The sequence below is a fragment of the Lonchura striata genome, chromosome 5 (assembly GCF_046129695.1).
Source record: "Lonchura striata isolate bLonStr1 chromosome 5, bLonStr1.mat, whole genome shotgun sequence".
NCBI lineage: Eukaryota > Metazoa > Chordata > Aves > Passeriformes > Estrildidae > Lonchura > Lonchura striata.
In genome coordinates, this window is record NC_134607.1 from 4,389,009 (window position 1) to 4,407,045 (window position 18,037).

Below are 18,037 nucleotides of genomic sequence, written 5' to 3' on the forward strand. Positions count from 1 at the left end.
CTGGTATAGCTCCTAGCTCTCAGATAGTCAGTCACTGACTGCCTCCCCTTGTCTCCTAGGTCCCCGGGTCCCTACAGAATTTCCTGGAATCTACCATTTGACATGGAGTTGCTGCGGTCAGGAGATGTGTTTAAGCATATTCTTCAGTGCAGCGTTTCACGTAAGGGTGGCAGCCAGCGTGTCAGCAGAAGAATGTGTGAGAGTGTGACTGTCTGTGTCTGTCTGGGAGAGTTTGTGTGTGCTTGTGTCTGCAGCTGTGTGTGTGTGTGTGTGTGTGGAGCAGTTCCAACCTTGTGTGTATGGCCTTTGCCTTTCAGGGGGGGTTTCATCAGGCAGGAGGATTTTTTGGGAGTCTCCGGAGCGAGTTGCCGTGAATGTGAGTTTGTGTGGAACGTGAAGGGGGCGTGCTCGTCAGCGGAGCGTTCTGTGCCGTTTTTGTTCCAGGTGCGTCCTAACAATAAAAGCGTTGTGGACTTTTCTGAAATGGAGACACGGTTATATTGTGTCAATATGTATTTGGCTTGTAGTACATTATATTGTTCTGTATTTGCAGTTGTTCCTGTCTTTTGATGTATTTTGCTGTATGTAAATTGGACTTGTACTTGTGTGCCTAGGTATGATGTGTTTTTTGTTGTATTTGTCTCTGTACTTGCATTTATATACATTGTTTCCCTGTGTATTGCTGAAGTTTAAAGGAATAAAGATTAATCAGCCCTAATTATGATGCCTCTTACCCTCTGCCCCGCCCACCATTCATCTCCTGTCTTTCTTTGATGTGGTTGAATCAAATCATTTTCACCCTTTTTCTCCCTTTGCCTCTTAGTTTCCTATTTAGTCTATTCCTCACTTTATCCTTCTATGTCTAACTCTTTCTCTTTGTCTCTGGCTGTGTTTTCCTTTGTTTCCATTTCTAACACATCTCTATGTTTCTCTAACCCTATTTCCTTCTCACCCTGTCTATTTTCTTCCATTCCTCTACATGTATTTCCCCATGTCTCTTTGTCTGTCTCTTTCAATCTAGGTTTCACTGTGTTTTCTTTTTTTTCTCTTTGTCAGCCTTTGTCTTTCTAACACTTGCTATCGTTTTCTTTGTCTCTAACCCTTTTTCCTTTTCTATACAACTTTAACTTTTTTGTCTTTCTAACTCCCTATTTCTTTCTCTTTTGAACCCTACCTTTTATTCTGTCTCTCCATTTGTTTTCCTGTAGGTTTTCAGCTCTATTTCTTCTTTTTCTTGTCTCTCTATTTCCATTTCTCTTTCATTTCAAGTGCTTCCTTTTCTGATTGTCTTTCACTCTTTTTCTCTATACCCCTCCTTTCTTTTTCCTTTCTCTGCCTTTCTCTTTCTAATCTGACTTTTTGGTTTTTCTTTTTATCTCTAATTATTTTATTTTTCTTGCTCTGTTTTCTTCTTACTCTCTTCTCTTCTTCTCACTCTCTCCTCTTCTTCTCTCTCTCCTCTTCTTTGCACTCTCTTCTCAGCTGCCCGTCTAGGGTCACAGGGTCATGTGTCAGAATTCCAGCCTTTGTCCCTGGGAAAGAAAATTCACCAGTCCAGGTTCCTGATGTCAGTTTGTAGGGCTCCCTTGGCACTGTCAGGGCAGCACAAGTTTCAGGTGGGGGCAGCTGGGCTCTGGGACACATCCTTCGCCATTCGCATCTTTTGCAGGCAGCCCCCTCAGGGGCAACTTTGCTGTTGCACATTTCTTAATTCCTGAAGGTAAAGAAAACTTCAGTTGTTAATGAAATTTAAACAAGAGTAAGAAAAACTTGTAAAACTGAAGTTGGAGTGAACTCCATTTAGATTGTGATTAGAGGTTAGTTATTGCTTGAAAAAGTTGTGTAAGGCTTGATGAAATAGTAGAATACTTTCAGTTGAGACTGAAACAATTGAGGCTAAATACTTGTATCAGAAATTTTAAACAGCTCTTTTATACAGAAGTGAATACATTAAAAGAGAAAAAGAAAATAACTGGTAATATATTTCAAAAGTCAAACCAGTATTTAATTTCTGCATCAAGTACTGCAATGAAAGACACCTAAAAGATTCACCTTTCCATAAAATCAAGGTTTTAGTTATTGAGATGGTGGTTTAGTTATTTAGGTGGTTGTTTTTTGTCTTTTTAACAGCTTGTATTTTTAACTGTTTAGTCTGTCAGCAGACAGACACACTGTCCATCTTAACATAGGCTAAAATGGCCATAAAAATAGTGCAGGTGCTGACATTGGACTAGCAACCTTTTCTTCTTCATCATCTCATAATTAACATAGGGAGAAAGAAAGACACAAGCTTTGAGAACTGAAATAAAAATCTTCTTTCCACAATTAGCCTACATATAGTGGCATTAGAAATACCACTTTAAGTTCTGAAAGACCTGGAAGGAATTTATACCCAAAGGATCCTAATTCCTTGGTAAGTCAAAGCTGCCATTTGTACCTGTGAACACTCTCACTTGGAGAAAATGCAACACTTAGGAAGAGTTTTAATTGGTTTTTTCCGTTACTTGACTGTGTGTAATTTTTTTCTGAAGTTTTTACAGGTTCTTACATTTAAATGAAGGAAGATTAAGGTTGGATGGTTAAGGCTGTAATGCAGCATTTTAAAGAAAAATTAGTGAAGATGTACTAAAAACTGCATTGCTTAGAAACCCAGTATTTCAGTAATCCTTTCTCAGAACTTTACAAAGATCCTTTTATTGTGTCTCTGATAAATAAAATGTGATTTCTATTTAGAGAGAATTAAGGTAGTGCAGACTAACTAGAGAAGAACATGCAACCTTATAGATACTGAGGCAAAAAATAAAGCAAAATGGTTAGTTGCTGGTTGCAACTGGTATTGTTAAGTCTGTATGGCTAAGCATCTCTATCTTAAATTTGTGATCTTTCTGCAATTTTATATTTATGGGGTTTATGCCTGTTCAGAGTAATTAGTGTAATTTACATTAGAACAAATACTGAAATACAAAAAATGAAAATTTATTGGCAAATGGGATACAGAGTAGCAAATCTGGAAATTAGACGCTGCTGATATTTTTCTGTAATGAAATTTGGCATAGGACCAGTAACAGCCAGAAGTAGGTAGAATATCCTGTGATACAGGATCTGAAATTCATCAAAACCCCCCTCCAAAAAAAAAAAAAAAATTACCTCCAGTATTGTTGTAAAAGTTTCCATTCTTTTTATTATTTGTATATTATTAGAGACATCTTGTCAGTACTACTTTTACTTAGCCTTATCCAGAGATGCTTTCCTATGTCTGACTCCTGAAAGTCTCTGTGCAGAACCAGAGTTCTGCAGAGCTTTTCCCCCTGTATCCCTTCCTTTTTCTGTCTTCCCAAAAGCTTTTGGGATTTTGGCTTTTACACCATAATTTACTTAATTGCCTTTTCATGTCAGATAATTCTTATGCATATAACATATCATTTTTAACCACCTACTTGGTACTGCTAAAATATCAAAGAATTTATAAAATTATTCTTTGTTCTCATATTAGATTTTTTGCTTTGTCCTTACAGAATCTTCTCTGATAAATAGAAGTGGTAGTGCTTTTTATTTAGTGCCTTAATTTCCTGCAGTAAAAAACCACTATATGTTCATTAATCATTCAACGACAAAGGATATTCTGTATTGGAGCCAAAATCGTATACATTTCTAAGCAACTACAGCTTTTTGCTTTATTTTCTTAAATCCATTTCAGTTTCAGAGCTTTGATCAAATTGCACTCTCCAATTGTTTTCCAAGGGGCGTAATAAGAGGAAAAAATAACCATTTTTATAATGAAATTTCAAGTTAATAAAATCCTTAAAGTAAATTTGATTCTGTAAATGAGGACTAGGAAGAGGAAGGTCATAAGAAGTTACATCATCTGAGTTTAACCATCCCCTTAGCACACTGATCTAAAACAGGAAAAGCGTATGAAAAACTGCAGAGGTGTCTTCTGAGAAGGTATATGCACATTTCACATACTTCTTGTTCTGTATCTTTCTTCTAAACAGTGATTAAAGCAGCTCCCAGTACAGATCTGTAACAAATTCATGAGCAAATCTGATAAAACATGTCTTTGAGTAAACTGTGAACCTAACCTGACAACCAAGATAATGAGTTTGTCAGTTGACCTAACCACACCATTCTTTTCTCCTGTATCTGGTTTCTTTTCTTCAGAATTAACCCAGTACTTTCTCCCCCATCGTGCTTTACAAACAACCTCCCTATCTGCTTTTTGTGCCCTATGAAGCCAAGAGGAGCAGTGATGCACAGGAACACTGAAACTCCAATGTCTGGTCAGCTAAATCTGGATGATGCTCTTTAGGAGCAGCAGAATTATTTTCTAACTGCAAAAACTGTTATAATACCACTTATTTAAACTTCATTTCCTGTTCACTTGTGAATTGATTATTTGACCTTAAATTGTTATGATTTTTTTGACCATAAAGCCAGTTCTGATTTGCTGAGTTGATGCAGTAGAAAATACTTATATTTTCATTGTTCAACTGTTCACAGATAAAGTTGCATGATTTAACAGCCAATGGACATGCTGAGTTCTGACTGGCTTGTTAAAATGTTTTTAATAAAGATGCACCCTTCGTTTATTCACCTTTGTCATTTATACATTCAGCTGTGAAGCTCTCCAGCTTTGCAGTGCTGTTTACTAGGACAATTGAATACCATAACTTCCCAAATTTTGTATACATTACAATCAATATGCAGATTTTATAGCCCTAATTTCACACACAGATAAATTGTTAATCGGGCTGCATGCTAAACTGAGGAAAGCAACACAGCAAATAGTTTTTGCTTTTTGGTAGTTTCTGCCATGTCAAGCTCTCATTACGTCTGTTTGTAATGAGTGTACCTCTCATGGGAGGGAATCTGACAGACAGAAAGAGAGTCACACAGACAAACATACAAAACAATCCACTATTTGGCATAGAGGGAACTAACAACAATAACAGAAGTTTAATATTTTGCTTTCTTTGTCACCTAAGGGTGTGGAAGGTATTCTAGTTCATTGAGTTTATATTCTGCCACTGATCTTTAGCTGAGGGACACAAAGCTATGTGTTACGCGTGTTTGCATATTTAAGTGTTTATATATGCATGTACATATAGACATATAAAACCACATAAATACACACAGGTGGGGGTGTGGGGGTGTATGTATATGTATGTATTTATATATATATATATATATATATGCCTGAGGTCATATGTGTGTGGGATTCAGTTTGTGTTCTGTTAAACCCAGCCCTCTGTTGTGTGTTTGCACCTCATCCACAGGAGCTGGTTACAGTCCTGGCTATTGAACTGTTGTTGTTCAAGCTGTAATTTATTTGGTAATGATATACAATGTTTCACAGTGACAAGGAGTCAGTAATGAATGTTATGCTTTAACATCATAAAGACATCCTTAAGAAAAAGTCCCTGTCTTTCTCCAACAGTGATCCATATGGTGTGCTACTAAAAGGAGAAGATCTCTGAGTGAACAAATGTGAAATAATACAGACCTAAGTCTTTATTGCTCTTTTCCTATCAAGATAGCCTTTATTATCTGGCCTATGAAGAGAATGCAAGATTACTCACTCATACAGCATTGTTTTATTGTTCACTTTTATTTTCTCTAAAGCAGACCTGGGTTTTTTTTTTCCTTTGCATATGTCTTAAGAAGTTGACCTTTAGCTTTACTAATGCAATTAATAGCTTTTGCTTCCTATCTCCTATAAATTATGTTGGTGAAATAGGTCACCTGATTTCATGTTCTAGTAGGTACAGTCAGAGAAAATTCTGGATATGTAAATTATCATATTTAATTAGCATTATTTCTATCCTCTTTATTACACATTTTGCAATACTATTGATTGTTGGACCTATAGTATCTTTTGTCCTAGAGCCACACACTTAGAAGTCACCTAAATCTTCATTTTTTCTAAAGATAATTCAGCTTGGAATATTTTTTTAAAATCTAGATTAAGAGTAAATAATTTAAATGGAAGTTTTGACAGGACCACATGTATAAGGTTTTCAAGTATTACAAGACTATGAAAAATTGCTACTCTGCCATCTGACTTTTTAGTCTTTATCTAAGACATAAACCACATGTTTGTTTGATGTTTTGTTTGATTTTTTGTCATAAAAGGAGTAGGTGCTTTATCAATAGACTTGTTTTAATCAATACTGCCTTGATTATTCCCTACATTAATCCAATTTTTATTTCTACTGTCTAGAATGGGAAAATATGAAAAAGAGTTCCCCACATCAAATACATCTGCATCATCTCAGAGGCTGCCTTCAGTAGCTTAAACATGACTAAACCCCTCCCACTGTTACACTGAAAAGAGTCTTGATGACTTAAAACTTTAAAAAAACCTTGTCGTTTTCACTCCATTTAAATGTGTCACTTTTAATAGCAGAACAAGTAGAGAAATTCCAATGTGAACTCATTTTAGAGCAATGACCAAGTATTATGAATATTTGACTGCATTTAATCTTTCAGTTCCTTTTCTTATGGCATCCTTAATCCTACTCCTGAAGGGACTTGGATTTAAATACAGTAGAATTTCCAGTGTTGAGCAAATCTCTGGTTTCATACCTGAAGATCTCCTTAGTTCAAAAATCCACTTTGTAATTAATTTTATTTATGCTGTGCAACTTTGCTTTCCCAGATATTAAAAAGCATATTGGCAAAGAATATGACATTATTTCTTGAACAAAATGACAGGAAGTAATGCAGCAAGATTTTCTGCCTTGAGAGTCACCTGACTTCTCTATTCAGTGACTTTATATTCCTATTCAGGGATTATTATACCTAAGAGATCTAGAGTATAGCCAAGAGAATAGTAATAGAGAAGTTCTAACTGTAATGCTGATTTTCTACTGTTTTTTACTATTTCCTCACCCATAAAAGATACTTGTAATTAATTTTCTGTTCCCTAGGACCACTTGTAGAAGGAAACTTCACTATTGGTGATGAGATTTAAACACAAAGAAAAAAAAAAGCTGAGTAAGTATGAAGTTGTTAAACTTGCTGTCACAAGACTGTATTGTTGAAGACTGTTACAGGGATGATGGGAGTCTGGGATAAGTTTAGCTATGAAAACTTTGTTCCATTTCATCAAGGAGGCTTAAAAGAAGACCCAAATTGGGTTGGTTTTTTTTGTTGTTGTTGGTATTTTTGGTTTTTTGGGTTTGGTTTTTTTTTTTTTTTTTGAAAACTGAGTATTTTTGGAGAAAATATGAAGTAGTTATCTCTGACATTTCTATTGACAGGTTGCCAAGACATGTCTGGGGAATCGTAATGATTCAACATCTCGTTTGGAAGCAGCAGAAACAGAGACAAGCTTTCAGGTATTCTCTTCCAGAGTGATTTTTGGGGTTTTACTAAAAGGTCTCATGAGATTCAGTTACTTAAAGTATACTTACACATTCTTCACCAAGTTCTGTCTCAAAAGAGAAGACTACTTAATTCAGACTTTGACTGCATCTGATTGCAATTGATCTGTTCAAAATGTTTTCTGGCTGGTAACAATTTGCAAACTATGAAATATTTGGAAAGCTGGTAGTCAAATGAATTAGTAGTCAAATTACTTAATTTGACAGTGTGATGAGTATAGCCCTGGAAGCAGGAGTAAGGAGAGTTTTCCAAAATAATTAAATATTAAATACTTATGTGGTTGCTTATATATATATATATATATATATATATATATATATATATATATATATATATATATATATATATATATATATATAAATATGCAGTGATATGAAGCTGTATGTAGCATCAGACTTGTATGGTTTTGCATTTAGAGATCAGGACCCTTTTCTAGGGACAATTAAAATTTTAACAGACTTTTTTATTTCTGTTTATGTATATATGTATTCTATACACCATGTTTTTACCTTTACAGAAGTTTCACAGCCCTCCATGGACTAAACCTGAAGATGAAAAATCACCTGAAAAAAAAGAGAAAAAATACAAAGAATCAGTTAGTACACCAGAATAAAAACTCTAAATGCTACTAACCTACATTGAAAAATGCCAATCACTTCCGTTTTCATGTTCTGCTAGCACAAAGGCATGAAATGTCCCAGGTTTCTAAAGCATGCATTTTTCACTATTTTACGAATGTCTGTAAATTAATCTATAACAGACCAGTTAGTACCATACAGCAATAATCCAAAATTGATGTTTGAAGAAGTCTTTGTAATGCAGTCCAGTTTTTGAACTCTTGTTCTACCTTATCAGTAATTGTATACTATAAATTACCTGTTTTGTAAACAACAGTCATTCTCAAGTATGTTTCTCACTGTTTTATTTCATGTAATTTTGTGGCAGATTCGGTTCTAATATTAAGAGGCAGTCAATGTGGAGGGGGGGAAGATATCTGTGTAACCATATTTGAAGTACAATCCTTAAGTGCAACTGTAAAAAGAGTACTGTGTGTGGGGGGGGGGGGGTCCATGTATGCTTACCTTTTAGTAATTCCATCTCAAATCTACTTACTTACACAATAAAATATGTTTATTTTGTTCTTTCTTTCCTCAGTGCTATCTTAACTAGTTCATTCTTGAACACTGAAAAGCTGACAGAATTGGATTTTAAGGGATGGAGATGGAGAGAATCATTACTTTAAGGATTCAAGCAAAAAAATGTGCAGGTGGTACTGAGTTACAGTGTCATAGCTTGGATGGCAGCCGTGGGAAGTCGGTTTCATCCCTTGTGTTTGTGCTGATCTCGACGGGATGGAATACACTTCCAAGGGGAAAGCCCTGTTTGGTCCACTACAGTTGGCCTTTGATCACTCCATCGGGGAGGATTGATTGGAATCAGCTCTGTCACTCATGGATTCTTTCAGTTTCTCCTTACTCACACTCTATGACAAGAAAGCAGAAAAGAAAAGGAGAAAGAATGTTTTTCTTTTTTGGGTGCGTGTCATTATTGGTCTAATTTAAGAATTCATATGCCATATCTTTTTGAGATGCAAATCTTTCAGGAATGGTTGGAATAGTAAACTGCCTGATGCAATGCTATCTATCCCTAGCAAGAAGTGTCTTAAGCATTTGTAACTTGTAAACTTCCACCTTTGTCTTAATGCACACCTCAGCACATTTTCAACTAGATTTGAAGTAGTGATAATAATTTACTTTGTCTTGCTTTGTATCAGTTTAAAAGCAAATTGACAAATCTTTTATTTGACTTAGTGATGCTCTGTCTTCAGTTTTAGCATTTAAGACTTTACCTCTCCTTCAACAGTCTCCTTCAATACCTCCTTGCCCTTGCTGGTGTGAAAAATGCATATTTTATGATTGGCTTTTCGCAAAGGCTATAATGAATATTATATGTGTGATGTTAGAAAGTTATGCTGTGTTAATTCACTTAAGTAGTGTGTTAAATACAGTTTTAGGTTCTAACCTAATGTTAAAATAGAGACTATGTATGTGGGGAAGTTTTTTTTTTTAGGAATGAGATACTTACTTCAAAGAACACCTAAATCTTCCAAAGCACAGGAATTTATGGCTTTTATCAGAAGAAGTTAATTTCTTCAGGCCTTACTCAGACTCGAAGATGCCAGGGGATTAAAGGAAACAATTAACATACAACAAACAGAGTTTCTTGTTTAAAATAGAATGCATTCATAACCATAAAGGATATATAAATATGCAACAAGTATATTAGTTTAAGAGTGATTCCTTTATTCACAAGTCATGCTTTTCGTAACTTAATGTCCGAGAACATCCGGACATCTGTAATTCTTTACTTTTTTTATTGTCTTGTAATTGTCCTAACTCTAAACTTTAGTACTCTAATGCTATTATTATTTTTATAACCATTTTATTATTATTAAACTTTTAAAATTTTAAAAACCAAGTGATTAGCGTTTTTCACACTGGTATGAGTAATCTTTCACCCTGACATTTTGTATGTGCTCCTCTACTCAAAGATAGATAGTTGCAGTTTCTCTGCCTTTTTTAAAACTAAAAAACCTCATGAGCTGACCAAATGATGACAAAGTACGGCTTAAGACTATCCATGTGAAGAGTCAAAAGACATGAAATCGTGGCTATGAAATTAATCAGGTAAGAGATATGTGGCTCTTTGCATTTGATCCTAAATCTTGCTGAAGACAGTCAGCTTTCTTTCAAAATTTTCAGTGGGCAAGAGACTTGTGGTTTTGTCATATCTACAGCTGGCCTTAATTTCTAGTGATGCCAAAAGCAGCATTTCTTTGCATGTGACAGACCTTAACTGAGAAGGTCACTGGAACTGTTTCAGTCACCTGTCAAGAAAGGATCTGCACTGCGCAGTGGTTGAAGCCCTCCAGCAGGACGAAAGCCAACGAGCACAATGCTTCCTGTAGCTTTAGAAAGAAGCCTTTGCCAGCAGGATCCCCTTCATCAGGCAGCCTGGAGTAGATACTATCCCCAGGGCTCCTTGGCTGCCTTGGTCACGGATTCTTGCCTACAGGCTTTGGACTTGCTCGTGGCTGTTCTTCAAGCACAGCTCCTCACGTGGAATCCACTTCTTGGTGCAGAGGGCAATCCCTCCATCTCCCCTTCCTCCCCTGTATCTTCTGACCAGGCTGGAGCTCTCAGTAGTGACACTCCAGCCATGGGATTCATCCCACCACATTCCAGAGATGCAAAAGGCCGTAACTTTCGTGCAGCACAGCGGCTTCCAGCTCCTCCTGTTTCTTGCCCGTGCTGCAGGCGTTGATGGAAGGCACCTCAGCCTGCCTGTCAGCTGTGTCACCTTCCCAGAGGAACACCCCTTTTCTTCCTTTCTCACAATTTTCTGGTGTTTTCCCTGTCAGCTTCTATTCCCTTGGCTTTCCTGACAAAGCCAACCCTAGGCTTGCCTTGGCCTCTTACCACTCCCTGGCACTTCACTGCCTTGCATGCCCATCTCCCGCCTTGGATAAATGAGTTTTTCGTTTTAAATTGGTAACTATTTTTATATTAAGAGTTAATAATGTAAGGGCTTTTTAATTGTATGGATTATTTGTAATGTTTTTTTTATTGGGATATTAAGTAAGTAGGTAAAGAATGGATTTTTTTGAGAAGTGCTAGATAAATACAAAGTATTTAAACTTGAAACTTTAGTCAGAGTTACTTAAATGTTTGTTTTGGGTTGGTTAATTGGTAAAGTGATATAATTAAAAGTACATAAAGTAAATAGAGTAGAAGTATAATATTTGATAGAATTTTATACTTTGAAAGTTATTAAATAAGATTTTTATAATATTGATTTTTATATTTATAAAGAAACCTAAAGCTTATATATTTTGGTGGGTGTAGTACAAGACGTCAGGTGTAAGTTGAAATTCTTGCGTAATCTACATTTGTATTTACATAGTGTAATTTATCTGTGTATTTACATTGGTGTTTTATTTGTGGAGTGGTGAGTGTGTTTTTTGTGTGATCTGGTTTTATGTTCCTTATTGAAATTTACTTGGGTTTTTGTACATGTTGAGATATAAGGAAACTTTATGTTTTGATATGAGAAATAAGTATTGTTAATTTTTGTCTTATAAAATTGTATAGAGATTTGCAAGATAATGGTATAAGTTGTTATAATTTTTCAGTTAAAAGCATGAAGAAATAGAAGAGTAAAATAATGTATGTAGTAAAGAAGAAATTGATAATAATTAGTAATTACTTAGACAATATCTATAATTAGTAACATAGGTGAAATTATATCATTAGTAAGTATTAAAAGATTGTACATTATTTTAGAGTTTTTAACAGTTGATAAATGTTAAATTAGTAGCAAGTTAAATAATTATGTGTGGATAATGATTTTTTAAGTTTAAAATAATAAGTTTATTTGTTACATTGATAAAGTTGAATTGTTAAGTTAAAATTATTTGAATTTTATTTTTAACGTAGAAAATATTTGGGCTTCTTGTTAATTATTTTATTTAGGTAGAGTTAGGGTTAGGTTCTAGTTTAAATTTTAATTGGTGAATGTTACTTCATATATTTTTATATAATGTTTTTAAAAATAGTAGTTAAGAGTAAAATTGTTAGGATTAAAGATGATTCACGTTATTTAATAATTGGATTTTTTAGAAGTGTTTTTAGAATAGATTTGAATATAGTAAACTTTTTTTTAAAGATTGGAAAGTGGTTATGGACAGGATTGCGAGTTTGGATTTGGATATTGAGAGTGTGAAGGTGGAGGAAATGTATGAGAGAGTGATTACTTAGTGTGAAACTTAAAAAAAGAAATTAATGTTGTAGTCGGGTTTTATATTGAAGTGATTTTGTAATAATAACTGAGGAAAGTGATAAGATTAACAGTTTGGAGGAGGTTTTTAATGAAATATATTTTTTTTAGTCTTGAAAAATATTTAAAACTATGAGATAACATTAGGTTAAATTATAGAGTTAGTGTAGAGATTAGTTAGAGAGTTAACTTGTTTTAAGAGCTGTAAAAGTAGAGAATAAAAAAGTAGGAATTAGAAATTTTATGTGTTTTTTAGATCATTATATAAAGAGGCAATAAAGCATATGAAAGCTGGTTGTAAATATTATAATAATATTTAATAAACATTGTTTATTATAAAAATTAATATATTTATATAATGTAATTAGTATATCAGTAGTAAGTGTTTGAAAAAGTTAGGATAACTTTAAAAATATATATTAAGGAAATAGAGTAAAATTTTTAAAAAGTATGATATGAATAGTAATTGCTATTTTTTAGTGTTACTTATAAAAGATAAAAAGAGTAGAGATTGTACTGAAGAACAGAATTTTTGATGAAATTGATGATATAATACACTGTATTTTTTTTACTTCTGAATAGGTGTTTGTTAGTGTTTTCTTTTAGTTGTTTTAATTTGAGTTGTTTTATTTTTTTTAAGAAATTTAACCATATACTGTATAGTTTAGAGAAGTGATTTTTAAAAAAACTTAGGATAGGTTATATTAAATAACATTTAAATTTAGACTGAATGAATTTTGATAGTAAGGAATAATAAACTTAATTTTAATAGATAAAAAGAAACTTAATGTATTTATTTAAATGTATTGACATTTAATTTTGTTTGATTTTATTAACACTTAGCATATTGAATGTTGTTATTTATAAATATTGAAGGTTTTTTAAGTCTTTTGGTTTTGGAGAAATTTTAGCTTGTTGAGTTAAGATTATTACTTATATCTTTACAGGGTGGTTTTATTTATTGGGAAATATGTTTCTCAGTAATAGATTTTTATTTATGGTACATTTTAAATGATACTAATTTGTGTAGTGGGTTTTGTTAAATGTAGGATATTGATTAGATTGTTTTATATTTTTTGTGGGCTTGGACAAATATTTATCTATACAGTTAGGCTTTTCTATATTTGAAGTAAGTTTTGATGGGTTTTTTTTTTTTAAGAGTTATTGATTTAGCATTTTAAGAGTATTTGGTGTTTGGAGGAAATAAAATTGGGGATTTTTTGGATATGGTTGAGCTGTATTTTTAATGTTAGTAAGGACTAGTTTTGGTACGTTACTTTGATTTTTTTGTTTGCTTACGGGGAGGGTCTCCTGTTAGATGTGGAAGCCTGAGACTGGCACAAGGAATTTTTGTCTAATGCTTGATGAGTCTGTTTTATGGGGAGGAGGTGTTATTTTAAGTTTTATAAAATACACTGAGAATTAGTTAAAATCATGGAAGAAACATTATGGTAATTAAAGGGTGCTATGTTTAAAGAACTATAAATCTTTTTAAATAGCTGCTTGACGTAAGGTGAGCTTAATCTCCTTTTTCTGCCCCAGAAAGCATCAGGCATGTCCGCATCAATGGCACCACCTCTGCCCACTGCTCCTGCTCCACCCGACCAAAAGCAAGAGCAAAAGTTGGTTGGGCTTTAAGAACTTGCAATAATTTTGAAGCAAAATAAATCACATTTTCCCCTGTGTTTTTTCCTTTCAGGTGCTGCACTCACCTCTGCGGACACGCGCCGAGCTCTCGCTGCAGGAACCCGTCAGGCCTCGGTGGCTGTGAGTTCATGTTCTTCTCCCTGGGGAAGAGGAGAAGAATGTGATTAGATAATTAAATAATTAATTAAATAAATAATTGCTGAGGAATTGCAGAAATGTTTTCTGGAGCCTTTCCCCTTTGGTGCCCCTGTGCTGTGTGGGACGAGGGCAGAGGAGCCTCAGGCTGGAAAGGGGCAGGAGAAAGGCAAAGGGACCCCCTGGTGTCCCCAGGGCACCATGGGGACAGAACGGACACTGTGCGGGCACGGGGAGGTGAGGAGTGACAGTCATGGCCAAAATCCCAGCTCACCCCAGGGAAATAAGTGAGGGACATTTTGGAGGGGAAAGCTGAGGTCACGAGTTCACCCAGCCTGGCCACGTTGTGTTTGCGCAAAGCGGCACCAGAGGTGAAGGTCAATCCTGAGCCAACCCTGCTCAACCTCTAAGTCCCAGAATAAATTCTACAAGCTGTCCACTGAGGGACTAAAAATACATAAAAGAGAACCAAGAGCATTCCGAGAGCAAACCAAAAGGTTCCTGGGAATCCCATCGCAGTGTTGTCACAGCCTTTTTGACAGAGCTGTAAGATTTTTATTTCAATGCTGCATTTCTCTGCTGGGATCATTCACTCCGTGGGCTGTGGGGATTTTTCGGGTTTGAACTCCCTCATGGTGGCCCTGACACTGCTCAGGAGCTGGAGGAAGAGCAGAGCCAGTGCTCCTGGCAGGGGCAGGGAGTTTTCCCCCAGAGCAGATCCAGCAGCTGCCCTCCAGCCCGGCCAGGAGGGATCTGCTTTGGCTCCTGCAGGGACAGAACGTGTTCAGCTGCTCCAGGTGATATTCCAGCAGCCTCATCTCCCATCCAGGCTCCCGCCCCTCCTGCTCTCAGCTCCCTCCCCACCAGCTGTGCCGAGGGAATTTGTCCCACCAGCAGCAGGGGAAGGACAAGAGCTCCCACCCTGGCACTTGGATTGTCCCTCTGGGGGATGCTGCCTGCTGGGATTTAGATCATTCCATACATTTGGCTGCTGAAATTTCCCAGCCCAGGGGCTTTAGCACAAAGATTGTTCTCTGCATGGTGCCTGGATTTGGGGTTCAGTATCAGCTTTGCTAGTTCAGATGAATTATACCCACAGCCCCAGGTTCCCTGCCGAATTCCTGCTGGAATAACCTGATGGTGCCTCGTGGAGATTGGAAATTCCCATGCAGAGCTGCCACTTTAGCACCAGCTGTGTCAGGAACCAGCAGAGGTTCCAGGGAAGCTCAGTGGGATCAGGACAAGGACAGGTCTCTATTCCACAGAACTTGCTATTTAAAACCCTCATCCCCCAGCCCCAGGAATGTGTCTGGGGTCACTTGACAGAGTTCCCTGGAATTCAGCTGATTTCACCCCCCGGAGCTCAGGCTCCAGTTGATGTTTTAAAGCAGGACAAGGCGGTGGCTGGATGAGCTCCTGGCCTGTGCTGAGGCAGAACATCTCTCTGCAGAAGCTCAGCTCCTTTCAGAGGCTTGGCAGTGGCCTCTGCATGTCCTTTTCCCTCAGGAAAGGGATGCACATCCCTGCCTGCAGCACACCTCCAGTGGGACCCACCTGTGAGAGTTTTCCATCCCTTCTGCACCTCCAGCTGGCTCCCTGGAAATCTCCAAACATAATTGCACTCCAATCTCTGATTTCAAGGCATCTCCAAGGCTCTTGCTTGGCATTTAGTACCTGTGAAGGAAGATTGCCTTGGCTCAAATGCTGCTGGTGAATGATGGGCTCAGGCTGGAAAAGAGGGAGGAGATTTGGGGTGGCTGGAACATACCTGGCAGCTGTGTGGGAGGTCAGAAACAGGGATTGCTGTCAGAGCTCCTCTGCAAACGGCCCGTGCCTCCATTCCGAGGTAACGCCAGCCGTTCCCTGGGGTCCCTGTCGGCTGTCGCTGTCGTCTGTCCGGGCTGAAGCATCCCTGCGTGCCTGTGGGGAGCAGCCCCTGGCCGAGGAGCCGCGGGCAGCCCTTCAGCCGTGTCCGTGCCAGCGCTGTCCTGTGCCCCGGTGCCCGTGCCGGGACGTGCGTTCGGCACGCTGCGAGCCACGGGCAGGGCACGGCAGCTCCCGCCCCGCAGAGCCAAGGACAGGAGGTGCTCTCTGCCCTTCGGGGCTCCGGCGCCTCCAGCCCCGCACCGGGCACAGCCGGAGCGGGAGCAGCGGCCCCGGCGGAGCGGCCGCTCCCGGCCGCGGCGCCGCAGCCCCGCTCGTCCGGCGGGGCTCCCCCGGGGATGCGGACACGGGGCGGGGGAGGCGGGCGCTGCTGCTCGCAGGGGAGCGCGGTGGCCACGGGGCTACCGGGGCGGGGGGGCTCGGCATCCCGCGGGGGCTGCGGGGCGGCTCCGTGTCCGCCCGCGGGGCCGGAGGCGGCGCTGCGGGAGCGGCGGTGCCGATGGGGTCCCGGCCCCGGCACTGCCCCGGCCACTGCCCCGGCACTACCCCGGCCACTGCCCCGGCCACTGCCCCGGCTCTGCCCCGGCCACTGCCCCGGCCACTGCCCCGGCACTGCCCCGGCCACTGCCCCGGCCACTGCCCCGGCACTGCCCCGGCCACTGCCCCGGCTCCCCGCGGCCACAGCGAGAACGGGACCCGAGCCCCGGCGGGACCCGAGCCCCGCGCCGGCCGCAGCTGCAGCGGCGGCGCCCGTCCCGGAGCGGCTCCTCCCGGCCGCGGCGCTGCCGGTCCCGATCCCAGCCCCGATCCCGCCTCGACCCCCCGGCCCCGGCACCCCCTCCCTGCCCGCCGAGGAAGGAGAGGCTCTGCCCGGCTCCCCCAGCAGACACCGGCGGGACCAGAACCCGAATCCCGATCCCGATCTCACCTGAGCGCCTCGGACGCCGCGCAGCGCCGGGAGCTGCCCCGATCCGATCCCCGCACGGAGCTCCGAGCGCCGGTCCCGCCGCAGTCCGTCCGAGCATCCACACAGAACACGGGGCGGGCGCGGAGCCGCCGCCATTTACGGGCGGGGGGCGGGGCCGGGGGCGGGGCCAGCACAGGTGCGCGCACAGGTGCGCGGGGCCCCAGCGCGCCTGCGCGGGGCGGGGCCGCGGGTATTTAAACCGCGGGGCGGGCCCGGCGGAGCCATTTGGTGCTGGGCGCTCGGAGCGGGAGGTTGCGGCCGGTCGGGCTCTATATCTCTGTTTCTTTTGCTTTTCTTGCGCGTTTCTTTTCTTTTGTATTTCTTTTTCTCTATACCTCTCTTATCGACCCTCCCTTCCTCCCCTCCCCCACCCCCTACACCCTCCCCCCCCCCAAACCCCCCCCCCTCCCTCTCCCCCCTAGCCCTCCCCTCCCTCCCTCCCGGGCGGGCCCCCCTACACTCCTTTCCTTGTCCTCCCTCTCTATTCCCCTGCTCATCCCTACGCTACCCTGTTCCTCCATCCTATCCCTGTTCCTTCCCTCCCCAGCCGGGCTCCCCCGTGCCCCCTCTCCCTGCTCCCCCCAACGCGCTCCCGGTTCCTCCTGCCGCCTTTCCGTGATACCTTTCCTCCTCTACACATTCCGCCTCCTTCCCCCAACCTACCCTCAATCCTTCTCCTCCCTCCCCGCTGCCATTCCCCCAGCCCCTCCCCTGGTGCCCTGCACACCCCGACCTGCCCCCACCTGCCCCCTGTCCCTGTCACCCTCCCCTTGACCGCCCCCTCTGCTCCCCTGTTCTGGTTCCCCATTCCCCTTTCCCTTCTTTCCTCGCAGCCGCGGGGCTCGGGGCGCCGCAGAATAAAGCCCAGAGGGCCGGAGCCGGCGCCCCCCGCCCTCGCTGGGGTCCCCACACGGGGCCGGAGCCGCTCTGCGGGTCCCCCCATTGCAGTCTAATACACGGCCCGACACTGCCGGGGTGCGGCTTTCCCGACATCACACTGGGGGTCGGGAGGGGGTCCCGGGGGGAGGAGGGTGGGGGGGTAGGAAGGGCCCCCTCATTAGGAGGGGTCCCGGGAGGGTGGGGGGGGGGGGGGGTTAGGAAGGGCCCCCTCCGGAGGAGGGGGTCCCGGGGGGGGGCCAGGGGGGGCCCCCTCCGGAGGAGGGGGTCCCGGGGGGGGGCGGG

The 18,037-nt window shown here is 41.1% G+C and overlaps 1 long non-coding RNA gene across 1 annotated transcript; it reads right to left on the reverse strand.

Moving 5' to 3' along the window:
• Positions 1-495: 495 nt before the first annotated feature.
• Positions 496-16,964, reverse strand: LOC144246303 (uncharacterized). Its single transcript, XR_013339977.1, has 6 exons — positions 16,817-16,964; positions 15,773-15,940; positions 15,559-15,678; positions 13,935-14,009; positions 7,896-7,949; positions 496-1,714 (listed from the first exon to the last, which is right to left on the reverse strand). It is a non-coding gene; the product is annotated as an uncharacterized LOC144246303 (long non-coding RNA).
• Between the last annotated feature and the right edge of the window lie 1,073 nt (positions 16,965-18,037).